This window comes from Bos javanicus, chromosome 17 (assembly GCF_032452875.1).
Source record: "Bos javanicus breed banteng chromosome 17, ARS-OSU_banteng_1.0, whole genome shotgun sequence".
NCBI classification, from domain to species: domain Eukaryota; kingdom Metazoa; phylum Chordata; class Mammalia; order Artiodactyla; family Bovidae; genus Bos; species Bos javanicus.
In genome coordinates this window covers 16,171,445-16,184,319 of record NC_083884.1, presented here as the reverse complement: position 1 = coordinate 16,184,319, position 12,875 = coordinate 16,171,445, and the positions used below count along the sequence as shown (strand labels likewise).

The 12,875-nt window shown below is 39.1% G+C and overlaps 1 protein-coding gene across 5 annotated transcripts in view; it reads right to left on the bottom strand.

The window, feature by feature from the left end:
• The window catches only part of INPP4B (inositol polyphosphate-4-phosphatase type II B), a 456,612-nt gene that overhangs the window by 214,178 nt on the left and 229,559 nt on the right, over nt 1-12,875 (bottom strand). The gene's annotated exons all lie outside the window — the stretch shown is intronic.

Here is a 12,875-nt window from a genome sequence, read left to right as displayed (position 1 = left end):
ACAGAGTCATCTGTTTTTTTTTTTTTTTAATTTGAAGGAGAGATAAATTTAGAATAGAGTTTGATGTTCAGACAGAAAGTAAACTCTAAACAAGAAGAAACCAAGATAAAGTTAATTGGCAGTCTAAGTAGTCCTTATTATTTGCACAAGTTATTATCAAATAGTAAAGAATCTGTCTTACATGTAGGAGACCCGGGTTCGATCCCTGGGTCAGGAAGATGCCCTGGAGAAGGGAATGGCTATCCACTCCAGTAGTCTAGCCTAGAGAATTCCACGGACAGAGGCGCCTGGAGGCTACAGTCCATGAGGTCACAAAGAGTCGGACACAGCTGAGCAACTGACTCTCAGAGTTTATCGCATTTGTTTTCTAGTGCTGTGTAACAAATTACATTCTAAACACACCATCCAGAAATAATCTTTATGTTAGTGTGCATATTACTAATAGTTTAGTGTATTTCTAGTCTGTTTTCCTTCTAGTTTATTTATGTATCAATCAAAATTAAGATACAATAATTTTGAATAATTAGTAGTCTGCATTTAGTGTTCTTGCCTGGAGAATCCCAGGGACAGGGGAGTCTGGTGGGCTGCCGTCTATGGGGTCGCACAGAGTCAGACACGACTGAAGCGACTTAGCAGCAGCAGCAGCAGCAGCAGCAATAGATTCACAGGTTATTCATAATACAACTCAGATGCGGAAGGAAAATTAAACATGGTACGGGGGCATGATAGTTGGGACCAAAAATCTGCTTTCCACAGTGAGGCTGATGAAAATGTGAGAGTAGATGTAGAAAATAAAGACACAGTATTTCTTCTGGGTAGTGGGTTGAGAGCGATTTACTTTTTCCTTTTTATATTTTCTATATTCTCACTGTTGTCTATAGTGAACATATTTTATAGAAAAAATGTACCATATATTTTACATACCTGTAAAATATGGCTTCAAGAGCAAAGAAGCAGAAAATTGCTAAGCACACAGAAGCCTGTCTTCATAGCAGTAAACATAACTTGATACCTATAATTTCTTGCTTGTGAATTTTCTGGACCTAAACTGTAATATCAAACTCAATGTGTAGTGTTGTGGAAACACTTCACAGCCAATGCAAATGATGTTAGGCAGCTGAACTTGAACTCAGAAGGTACTAATGCTTAGGCGAATTAGAGGGAGGCCCCAAAGAATTTAAACTCTATCACTGCCCTCAGACTCTGTGTATGTACAATCTCAAATTTAATAAGTGATTCATTTTGAGATCAATGTATACTAAGAGACTAATAGCAAGGGAGGTTTTAGAAGGCTGCTGCATGCAATGACAGACACTGTGTTTGGGTTATGGAGTAGCTGTTGCACCATTATGCCCCTGCTGATATTTACACTCCATGTCACGATGGATGGGATAAATAACATTTTCCTCTTTATAATTATAGGTATGCATTATGCAAGGAGGTGAACCATACACACACATGGTCCCTGCAAACAGTCACACCTAGTCTGTTCAGTGTATACCAACCTTGAAATAATAAAAATAATAATATGTTTAAATGTATGAGTGGGATATCATTCTTATTGAGCTAAGTAATTTATGAACTACTAATAATTCCTCATCTTTAAGACAGTTGTGACTAGACATATACTTAATACTCCTTTAGTTTCCTACTTTACTTGCTATTTTCTTTTATAATTAAATCCAAACTCAAACTCAGGAAATCTCTATCTGCAAGCTTATGAAGCTGATGTCAATCAGAGTAGTCTTTTCAATTTTCCCTTTTCTACCCCCCTTGGTAAATGAAGGGAAGTCATGTAACAAAATATTCAAATAATACCCTAAACACTCCTATGGGTGTGTGTGTGCTGTCACTCAGTCATGCCCGACCCTTTGGGACCCCATGGAGTGTAGCCCACCAGGCTCCTCTGCCCGTGGGGTTCCTCAGGTCAGAATACGGGAGTTAGTTGCCATGCCCTCCTCCAGCGGATCTTCCTGACCCAGGAATCCAACCCATGCTTCTCTCATGTCTCCTGCATTGGCAAGCAGGTGTTTTATCATTAGCACCACCTGGGAAACCCAAACACTCCTACAGGGAGACGTCAAAAACACACCAACTCCAAGTTGTAGACAAGTTTACATCTAGTATGAAAAGAGAGATTGCAAGAGTCAATGGATTATGAAAGAAAGTGTAAGATTTTCAAAATCCAGACTTTCACAGAAGTCAAGGGCTGACAATGTTTGTAAATTCATCGTCTTGGTAACTGAGAGGGAACAGCTCACCTTTGCAACATGTCTAGTTTGGTCCTTTAAGGAAAAATTTTTGTGACCCCTGTTATACAGCTAAATTCACACTGTATTTACTAACTTTCCTTAAATAAAAGAGAGAGAAATGAAGAAAAGGAGAGGGAAAAAAGATTGTATATCTATGTCTTTGTGTCTGTCTATCCATCTGTAACTATCTCTATGCACCCACAGAGCCTATGCAGAAGAAAATATAAAAAGGGACTTAATAGCAGCTTTTATCTGCCACTCATTTACTTACTGCTCTTCACCAACTAAAATGATATAATTTAGTTAATGGTTATTTTAAAGATTCAGAAAATAATTATTTCTGTTCCTTAGCAATGAAAATGACCATAATATAAAGTTGCCCTAGCAACTTATTTTTCTCTGTTGAAGAAAAGACTCCAAGCTTTTTTTTTAAAAAATGACTCTTTCATTAGAGATTTCCAAGCTAAAAATGAAGCATTTTGCACCCTTTGCAAGTGCTGAAAGATAAGGGCACAATGACATCCACAGTCTTCGTCAAACAAGGTAAGAAAACCCAATAAAGTTGTGCTGTTGGTAGGAAAGTTGAGGCAAGCAAGATACTTTCTAGGATGTGAGTGAGACTAGGGTTAAAAGAAGCCACCTGCAGTAACATGGATGAACCTAGACATTGTCATAGTGACGCATGTCAGAAAAACAGACATCATATGGTACCACTTATATGTGGAATCTAGAAAAATAGTACTGCTGCTGCTGCTAAGTCACTTCAGTCGTGTCCGACTCTGTGCGACCCCATAGACGGCAGCCCACGAGGCTCCCCGTCCCTGGGATTCTCCAGGCAAGAACACTGGAGTGGGTTGCCATTTTCTTCTCCAATGCACAAAAGTGAAAAGTGAAAGTGAAGTTGCTCAGTCGTGTCCGACCCTTAGCGACCCCATGGACTGCAGCCTTCCAGGCTCCTCCGTCCATGGGATTTTCCAGGCAAGAGTACTGGAGTGGGGTGCCATTGCCTTCTCCAAGAAAAATAGTACAGATGAACTTTTTTACAAAAACAAAATAGAGTCACAGATATAAAAAAAACAGGGGAGCCCCAAAACTTTTGATTATCAGGGGGAAAGGGCAGAGGGATAAATTGGGAGGTTGAGACTGACATACAGACACTGCTGCTGCTGCTAAGTCGCTTCAGTCGTGTCCGACTCTGTGCGACCCCATAGACGGCAGCCCACCAGGCTCCCCCATCCCTGGGATTCTCCAGGCAAGAACACTGGAGTGGGTTGCCGAAAAGAAACCAATAACAACATACTGTATACAGCACAGGGACCTCTACTCAGTACTCTGTAATGACCTATACAGGATAAAAATCCAAGAAGAATGGATATATGTGTATGTAAAACTGATTCACTTTGCTGTACAGCAGAAACACAACATTGGAAAATCAACTATGAATGTGAATGTGTTAGCAGCTCAGTCTTGCAGACTCTTTGCAGCTCCATCAACTGTAGCCAGGTTGCTCTGTCCATGGAATTCTCCAGACACAAATACTGAAGGGGTTTGACATTCCCTTTTCCTGGGGAACCTCCCAACCCAGGGATCAAACCCAGGTCTCCTGCATTGCAGGTAGACTCCTGTCTGGGCCACCAGGGAAGCTCTGTCAACAATACTCAACTGAAAATTAAAAAAATTAAAAAAAAAAAAGAGGCCAAGAAAAGAACTGCAAAGTTCTTTTTAGGTTGGCAATTCTACCCAACCAAGAAAAAAGTCTCAAATTCTTTTGTAGGATAATGTCCTATTCTTACATTCTTAAATTGTTATACTATGCATATTAATTTTATAGTATAATATAATTTAATGATTATAGTATATTATTTTATATTATAAATATAATAATTTCAAATATTTTATCAGTTGGATGGCATAAATCTTAAAGGGCAGATTTTTAAAGAAAGTTTGCTGGATGATATTTTCTGTGCTTTTAAGTATGCCATTTCCACTGTCTTCATTGATAAAAGATATTATAATCAGACCCTATATAATAAAGTGGAGACACAGCCTTTTTCTCTCAATAATCAGTAGATATTACTCCACAGACTTCTGCAGAGAAATGTTGCTGCTGCTGCTGCTAAGTCACTTCAGTCGTGTCCGACTCTGCGACCCCAGAGACGGCAGCCCACCCGTCCCTGGGGTTCTCAAAGCAAGAACACTGGAGTGGATTGCCATTTCCTTCTCCAATGCATGAAAGTGCAAAGTGAAAGTGAAGTCGCTCAGTCGTGTCCGACTCTTAGCGACCCCATGGACTGCAGCCTACCAGGCTCCTCTGTCCATGTTATTTTCCAGGCAGGAGTACTGGAGTGGGGTGCCATTGCCTTCTCCGAGAGAAATGTTAAGGTTAGCCTGATTTTCTCAACAGCATGTAAAGAAATAAAAATTGCATACATTTTCTTTCAAGATTTTGCATGAATTCTTTCCCAAGAATGCAGACATTTTCTGGTAGTTTCCAGCTTTTTGCCCTAAACATCTAACATCTTCCCTCTCATCATTTTGAACGTTTTCCCACCTTTGTTTAGTATTTGAGAATTCCTGTTTGTGTTCCACATCTCTAATGTGATTTCTCAGTGTCAAATCTGTTCTGAGTCTGGATTTTCTTTTTTTTTGCCTGTTGCATTTTAAATTTTCATTATTCTTTCCATTATTTCTTTCTTCTTAGCATTTTCCCCAAAGGTGTTTTTTTTTTGTTTTTTTTTGGTCACGCTGTGAAGCATGCAGGATCTTTGTTCCCTGGCCAGAGATTGAACAAGGCCTCCTGCATTTAGAGCACAGAGTCCTAGAGTCTTAACCACTGGACTACCAGGGAAGTTCCAAATGTGGTGGCCCTTAATTTAGCTCTTTCTGATTCCTTTTCCTAATAGACATACCTCCTTACATTCTACTGAGATCACTAGCCAGTTTTCTTACAAATTTTCCGTATTTCTCTTTTGAATCTTCCGTATGACTTTTTCTCTACATTTCTTTAGAAAGTATTAAAGATTCATTGTTGAATTTTTTCCAACACATTTTAATAATAGGAGATTTACACAAAAAAGGTGCAATGTAGGGAGAAAAAGATGGCAGAAGAGTAGGTGGATGTGGAGTACACCTCTCTCCATGGATACATTAGGAATACATCTTCAGACACAATAGCGCATGCAGAACACCAGCTGGGAGTAGACAGGAGTACCTGAGCATCGGAAAAGAACATACAGAACCATGCAAAACTTGGTAGGACAAGGAACTAGGGGAAAAAACAGGAGTGTCAGTAGGACCGGACCTGCCCTCGGCAGGAGAGGGAACTGTGGGGTCTGATCCCCACAGCGGGGCAATTGTCTGAGTCAGAGGAGAAACACGGCTGAAAGTGAAACAGCTGATCTGTGGCAGCCTAAATGGAATGAGAATCAGACAGTCCTTGCTGCAGCCATGCATACCCTGGATGGAGGCAGGTCATACCCTGGACAGGGATGCAGGTCCCCTGGAAGGCACAGTGGCTGAAAACTGGAGTTTAGGGATTGTGGAGCAATCCCAGGGCGAAGGCTGCTGTTGATTGAGGAGAGATGGATTGAGGGGGTGTGAGGGAGGAGATTGTGGTGGAAAATTCCTGTGGTGGAAAACCAGGCAGCCATGGAAGCAAGGCGATACTGCTGAGTCACACATAGTGGGTGGAGCCATCACCACAGCCTCTCTCTCCCCACACGCCAGCATTGGCAGCTGAACAATAGAGAGGCTGGCACGTCAAATGCCTGATGTACTGAGCTACAGAGTAGGACCCCACCCAGGGTGCCCCTTTAAGTGCCTGACAGGTCCATCTACAGAGCAGGACCCCACCCAGGGTGCCCCTGTAAGTGCCTGACAGGCCCATCTACAGAGCAGGACCCCACCCAGGGTGCCCCTTTAAGTGACTGATGAGCTGATCTATAGAGTAGGACCCCAGCCAGGGGAGCCCCTCTCTGTGCCTGACATGCCGAAAAACAAAGAAGGACCCCAGGCAAAGGAGCCCTCCCTTTAAGTGCCTGAATAAGCGCAGCAACAGAGAAAGACTGGCCAAAGGAGCCTTCTGATAGCCAGCTACAAGAGGCTTGAAAAAAGATTCTGATAGGGCCATAACTTTTGCTCTGCCAGGGTCCCCACAAGCCAAGCAACCACACCACCTTCACACTCAACTCTCATGGGGGCAGAGCTGCCACAGGCAAAAGAAAAAACTTTATGTCTATGCATGCAGGGTCGCTTTGGTTGAGTCCAACTCTTTGCAGCCCTGTAGACTGTGGCCTGCCAGGCTTCTCTGTCAGGGAGAGGGGTTCTCCAGGCAAGAATACTGGAGCATATTGGCCATTACTGGTTGCCATACCCTTCTAGACCACTATATCTCCTGCTTCCCTAGCAGCCAACTCCCCTGAGTACCTGGTGCTGCCAGATCCCCTGTGACCCAAGCAGGTGCACCACCTCCAGACGTGGCCCTCATAGGGGCAAACCCAAGTCCTCCAGGGCAGCCTCAGGAGCAATCCCCAGTGGATGACCCACATGCAGAGGTGGAAATAAAACCACAATTGAAACCCAGGGCAGTGTGGCTAAAGAAGAAGACCCAAAAGCTTCCCACCAGCTGTACAAGCCGCAGATTAAATCCAAATGATAAACTAGGCAGACTCCGTCTATGGAATATATAAAAGGACACTGAAAGCTCCCACAAAAGAAAATGCACTAGTTCTGATAGCTGTGGACGCTGGAGCCAAGAACACACAGGAGTAGGACCAGATTAGAATCTGAGCTGCCCCCACAACAAGTCCAGAGACCAGCACAGTGCTGGAGGGCATCCTAGGGAGGTGAGGTGGACTGTGACTCCCAGCGAGGGAGGGGACTCTGACAGCAGTGACTCAAGAAAAACATTTATTATTCTTATGTTTTGACTTGTTCTGTAGATTCTTTTGGATTTTTTTTTCTTTCTTTTTCCTTTTATTTCCCCCTTTCTGTTGTAGTTGTCGATTTTATTTGCACTATGAAATCTAATTAATCTTTTGAGCTTTTTTTTTCCTCCTCAGTCACATTTCTTTATTGTTGTTATAAACCTCTGCCTCTAGGATGAGCATTTGCAGTTCTGTGGAGTTTTCCTTTTCTTTTTTCTTTAAATTTTCTCTTTAAAAAATTTTTAAAATCTATTATTATTTTTCTACATTTATTCCTTTGTTTGCTTTTCCTATGTTCTTTTCCCCTTTCAGTTAATCTTTAATGTATATAAATCTTTTTTATCTGCCTCTGTTTAACTTTGGATATCTATTCTTTCTTATTAGTTTTGTTTTCATTGCTCTATTTCCCTATTGGCACTTTGCTTTAGTTTTGTTTTCCAGTTTGTGCTTTAGTTAGTTTTGTTTTTAACTGGTAAATATAATTTTTGATTTCCTTTTTTGCCAGGTCAATCTACTGTACTTTATTTTAGTTGGACTGTTTTGACTTTGCTTATTGTGTTTGAGGTCTCCTTTTCCCTGGCTTCAAGGCTGAATTCTTTCTTCCTTTTGGTTTCTGCCCCTCTAAGGTTGGCCCAGTGGTTTGTGTAAGCTTCTTATAGGGTGAGATTTGTGCTGAGTTTGTTTGTTTGTTTGCTTGTTTTTCCTCTGAAGTGCAAGACTGAGTGAGGTGGTAGTCCTGTCTGCTGATGATTGGGTTTGCATTTTTTTGTTTGTTTGTTGTTTAGATGAAGGGTCCTGCGCAGGGTGCTACTGGTGTTGTGATGATGCCAGGTCTTGTGTACAAGTGGTTTCTTTTGTGTCATTTCTCACTATCTGATACTCCCTAGGGTTGGCTCTCTGGTAGTCTAGGGTCTTGGAGTCAGTGCTCCCACTCCAAAGGCTCAGGGCTTGATCTCTGGTCAGGAACGAAGATTCCGCAAGTGGTTTTTTATGGTATTAAGTGAGATTAAAGCAAATACCCAAAAATGAGAAACCAAAGATGAACCCCAAACATATGGCAGTTAAAAAATCAGGCAAATGATAATTAAAATAATGGAATGTACACATATGCATATATACCCATAAGCAAAGTCCAAACAGTCCAACTAAAATCAAAACAAAATTAATATGGAAACACAAGTCTTAAATGATAATGTTAGATGTGATAGATCTCATTGATATCTTCAGGAAATTCCACCCAAATGCAGAAGAATACACCTTCTCAGGTATATTATATATGCACAAAGAACATTCTCCAGGATAGACCACATCTTGGGTCACAAATCAAACCTTAGTAAATTTAAGAAAGTTGAAGTTGTATCGAGCATCTTCTCTGACCACAACGTTATGAGACTAGATAGCAATTACAAGAAAAAAACTTAAAAAAAAAAAAAAAGAAACACAAACACATGGAGATTAAGCAATACATTTCTAAATAACCAAAAGGTTACTGAAGAAATCATAAGGGAAATAAAAAATTTCTAGAAACAAATGACAATGAAAACATGACAACTCAAAACATATGGGATGCAGCAGAAGCAGTTCTAAGAGGGAAGTTTATAGCAATACAATCCTACCTCAAGAAAGAAGAAAAATAATGAATAGACAACCTAACTTTACACCTAAAAGAACTGGAAAAAGAAGAGTAACAACAACAACAACAAAAAAAACACCAAAATTAGTAGAAGGAAGGAAATCATAAAGATCTGAGCAGAAATAAATGAAAAAGAAATGAAAGAAACAATAGTAAAGATTAATAAAACTAAAAGCTCATTCTTTGAGAAGATTAAAAAAATTGACAAACCTTTGGCCAGATTCATCAAGAAAAAGAAAGAAGAATCAAATCAACAAAATCAGAAATGAAAAAAGAGAGGTTACGACAGACAATGTAGAAATACAAAGGATTATAAGAGACTATTATAAACAACTATATGGCAATAAAATGGATAACCTGGAAGAAATGGACAGATTCATAGAAAAGTTCAATCTTCTAAGACTGCATCAGGAGGATAGAAATTATTAACAACCCAATTACAAGCACTGAAATTGAAGCTGTGATCAAAAATCTCCCAAAAAACAAAACCCCAAGACCAACGGCTTCGCAGGAGAATTCTATCAAACATTTAGAGAAGAGCTAATGTCTGTCCTTCTAAAACTCTTTCAAAAAACTGCAGAGGAAGCAACACTTCCAAACTCATTCTATGAGGCCACCATCACCCTGATACCAAAACCAAAGACAACACAAAAAAGAAAACTATAGGCCAGTATCACTGATGAAAATAGATGCAAAAATCCTCAACAAAATTTTAGCAAACAGAATATAGCAACACATCAGAAAGCTCATACACCATGATTAAGTTGGGTGTATTCCAGGGAAGGAAATGGCAACCCACTCCAGTATTCCTGCCTGGAGAATCTCATGGATGGAGGAGTCTGATAGGCTACAGTCCATGGGGTTGCAAAGAGTCAGACATGACTGAGCAACTTCATTTTCACTTTCTGTCTTTATTCCAAGGATGCAAGGATTCTTCAATATACATAAATCAATCAATGTGGTACCCTATAGTAACAAACTGAAATGTAAAAAGTATATGATAATCTCAATACATGCATAAAAAGCCTTTGACAAAATTCAGCACCTATTTATGATTAAAACTCTTCAAAAAATGGGCATAGAAGGAATCTACCTCAACATAGTAAAGGCCATATATGATAAGCCTCCAGTACACATTATTCTCTATGGTGAAAAACTGAAAGCATTCCCCCTAAGATCAGAAACAAGAAAAGGGTGCCCACTTTCCCCACTATTATTCAAAATAGTTCTGGAAGTCCTAGCTACAGCAATCAGAGAAGAAAAATAAATAAAAGGAATACAGATCAGAAAAGAAGCAAAGCTCTCACTGTTTGCAGATGACATGATACTGTACATAAAAATCCCTAAAGAAAATATCAGAAAATTGCTAGAGCTAATCAGTGAATTTAGCAAAGTTGCAGGATACAAAATCAATACACAGAAATCACTTGCATTTCTATATATTAACAATCAAAAATCAGAAATAGAAATTAAGGAATCAATCCCATTCACCATTGCAACAAAAATAATTAAATATCTAGGAATAAACTTACCTAAGGAGACAAAAGAACTGTACATAGAAAATTATAAGACACTGATGAAAGAAATCAAAAATGAAACAAACAGATGGAGAGATATCCCATGTTCCTGGGTAGGAAGAATCAATATTGTAAAAGTGACTATATTACCAAATGCAATCTACAGATTCAATGTGATACCAATCAAATTACCAGACATTTTTCACAGAACTAGACGAAAAAATTTCACAACTCATGTGGAAACACAAAAGACCCCGAATAGCCAAAGCAGTCCTGAGAAAGAAGAATGGAGCTGAAGGAGTCAACCTTCCTGACTTCAGATTATACTACAAAGCCAAAGTCTTTAAGACAGTATGGTACTGGCATAAAAAACAGAAATGCAGACCAATGGAACAAGACAGAAAGCCCAGAAATAAACCCATGCACCTATGGATACCTTATTTTTGACAAAGGAGGCAAGAATATACAATGGGGCAAAGACAGCCTCTTCAATAAATGGTGCTGGGAAAACTGGACAGCTCCATGTAAAAGAATGAAATTAGAACACTTCCTAACACCATACACAAAGATAAACTCAACATGGATTATAGACCTAAATGTAAGACCAGAAACTATAAAACTCTTACAGGAAAACATAGGCAGAACACCCAATGACATAAATCAAAGCAAGATCTTCTATGACCTACCTCCTAGAGTAATGGAAATAAATATAAAAGTAAATAAGTGGGACCTGATTAAACTTAAAAGCTTTTGCACAGCAAAGGAAACTATAAGCAAGGTGAAAAGACAACCCTCAGAATGGGAGAAAATAATAGCAAATGAAACAACTGACAAAGGATTAATTTCTAAAACATACAAGCAGTTCATACAACTCAATACCAGAAAAACAAACAACCCAATCAAAACGTGGGCAAAAGACCTAAACAGACATTTCTCCAAAGAAGACATACAGATGGCTAACAAACACATGAAAAGATGCTCAACAACGCTCATTGTTAGAGAAAAGGAAATCAAAACAATGTGATATCACCTCACACCGCTCAGAATGGCCATCATCAAAAAGTCTACAAATAATAAATGCTGGAGAGGGTGTGGAGAAAAGGGAATGCTCTTGTACTATTTGTGGGAATGTAAATTGATATAGTGACTATGGAAGATGTATGGAGACTCCTTTAATTTTTTTTTTTTTTTGGGTAATAAAGTTTTATTAAAGTATAAAGGAGATAGAGAAAGCTTCTGACATAGGCATCAGAAGAGGGCAGAAAGAGTACCCCTGGAGACTCCTTTAAAAACTAGGAATAAAACCACCATATGACCCAGCAATCCCACTCCTAGGCATATACCCTGAGGAAACCAAAATTGAAAAAGACACATGTATCCCATTGTTAATTGCAGCACTATTTACAATAGCTAGAACATGGAAGAAACCTAGATGTCCATTGACAGATGACTGGAAAAAGAAGTTGTGGTACATATACACAAGGGAATATTACTCAGCCATAAAAAGGAACACCTTTGAGTCAGTTCTAATGAGGTGGATGAACCTAGAACCTATTATACAGAGTGAAATGAGTCATAAAGAGAAAAATAAATATTGTATTTTAACGCAAGTATACGGACTTTAGAAAGATGGTACTAAAGAATTTACTTACAGGGCAGCAATGGAGAAACAGACATAGAGAATAGACTTATGGACATGGGGAGAGGGGAGGAGAGGGTGAGATGAATGGAAAGAGTAACATGGAAACTTACATTACCATGTGTAAAATAGATAGCCAATGGGAATTAGATGTATGGCTAAGATACTCAAACAGGGGCTCTGCATCAGCCTAGAAGGGTGATGGGAAGGGAGATGGGAGGGAAGTTCAGAATGGAGGGGATATATGTATACCTATGGCTGATTCAGGTTGAGGTTTGACAGGAAACAACAAAATTCTGTAAAGCAATTATCCTTCAATAAAAAAAAATTTTAAAAAGGCGTCGTGTAAGCTATAAATGAGGATCACATATGTGATGAAAAATTTTCAAGTGCTCAGTAGTCATATTTAAAGAGCAAAAAGAGATGCATATAAAATTAATAATACATTGTATTTAACACCAATATAGCCAAAATGTTATTTAACATTTCATTATGAAATTGATCTTTTTCATTTGTGTGTGAAGAATTTGAAAACTGGTTTGTATTTTACACATGTGTAACATCTCAAATTGAACTGTTCATATTGCAGTGATTAACAGTTTTAGCAGCCAAACGTACTGGGCAACGCCAGTCTTGATTTTTATATTACCATCATACTTTATGATGTGCAATAAATCAGACAGAGAAAGACAAATATATTATACTGCTTATATTCAGAATCGTAGAAAAATAATACAAATGAACTTACTTGTAAAATAGAAAGATTCACAAACTTAGAAAACAAACTATGGTTACCAAAGGGGAAAGGTGAGGTGTGCGATAAATTGGGAGTTTGGGATTAACAGATACACACTTGGGTGTATAAAATGGATAAGCAGTAGGGTCCTACTGTAGAGCTCAGGGAATTGT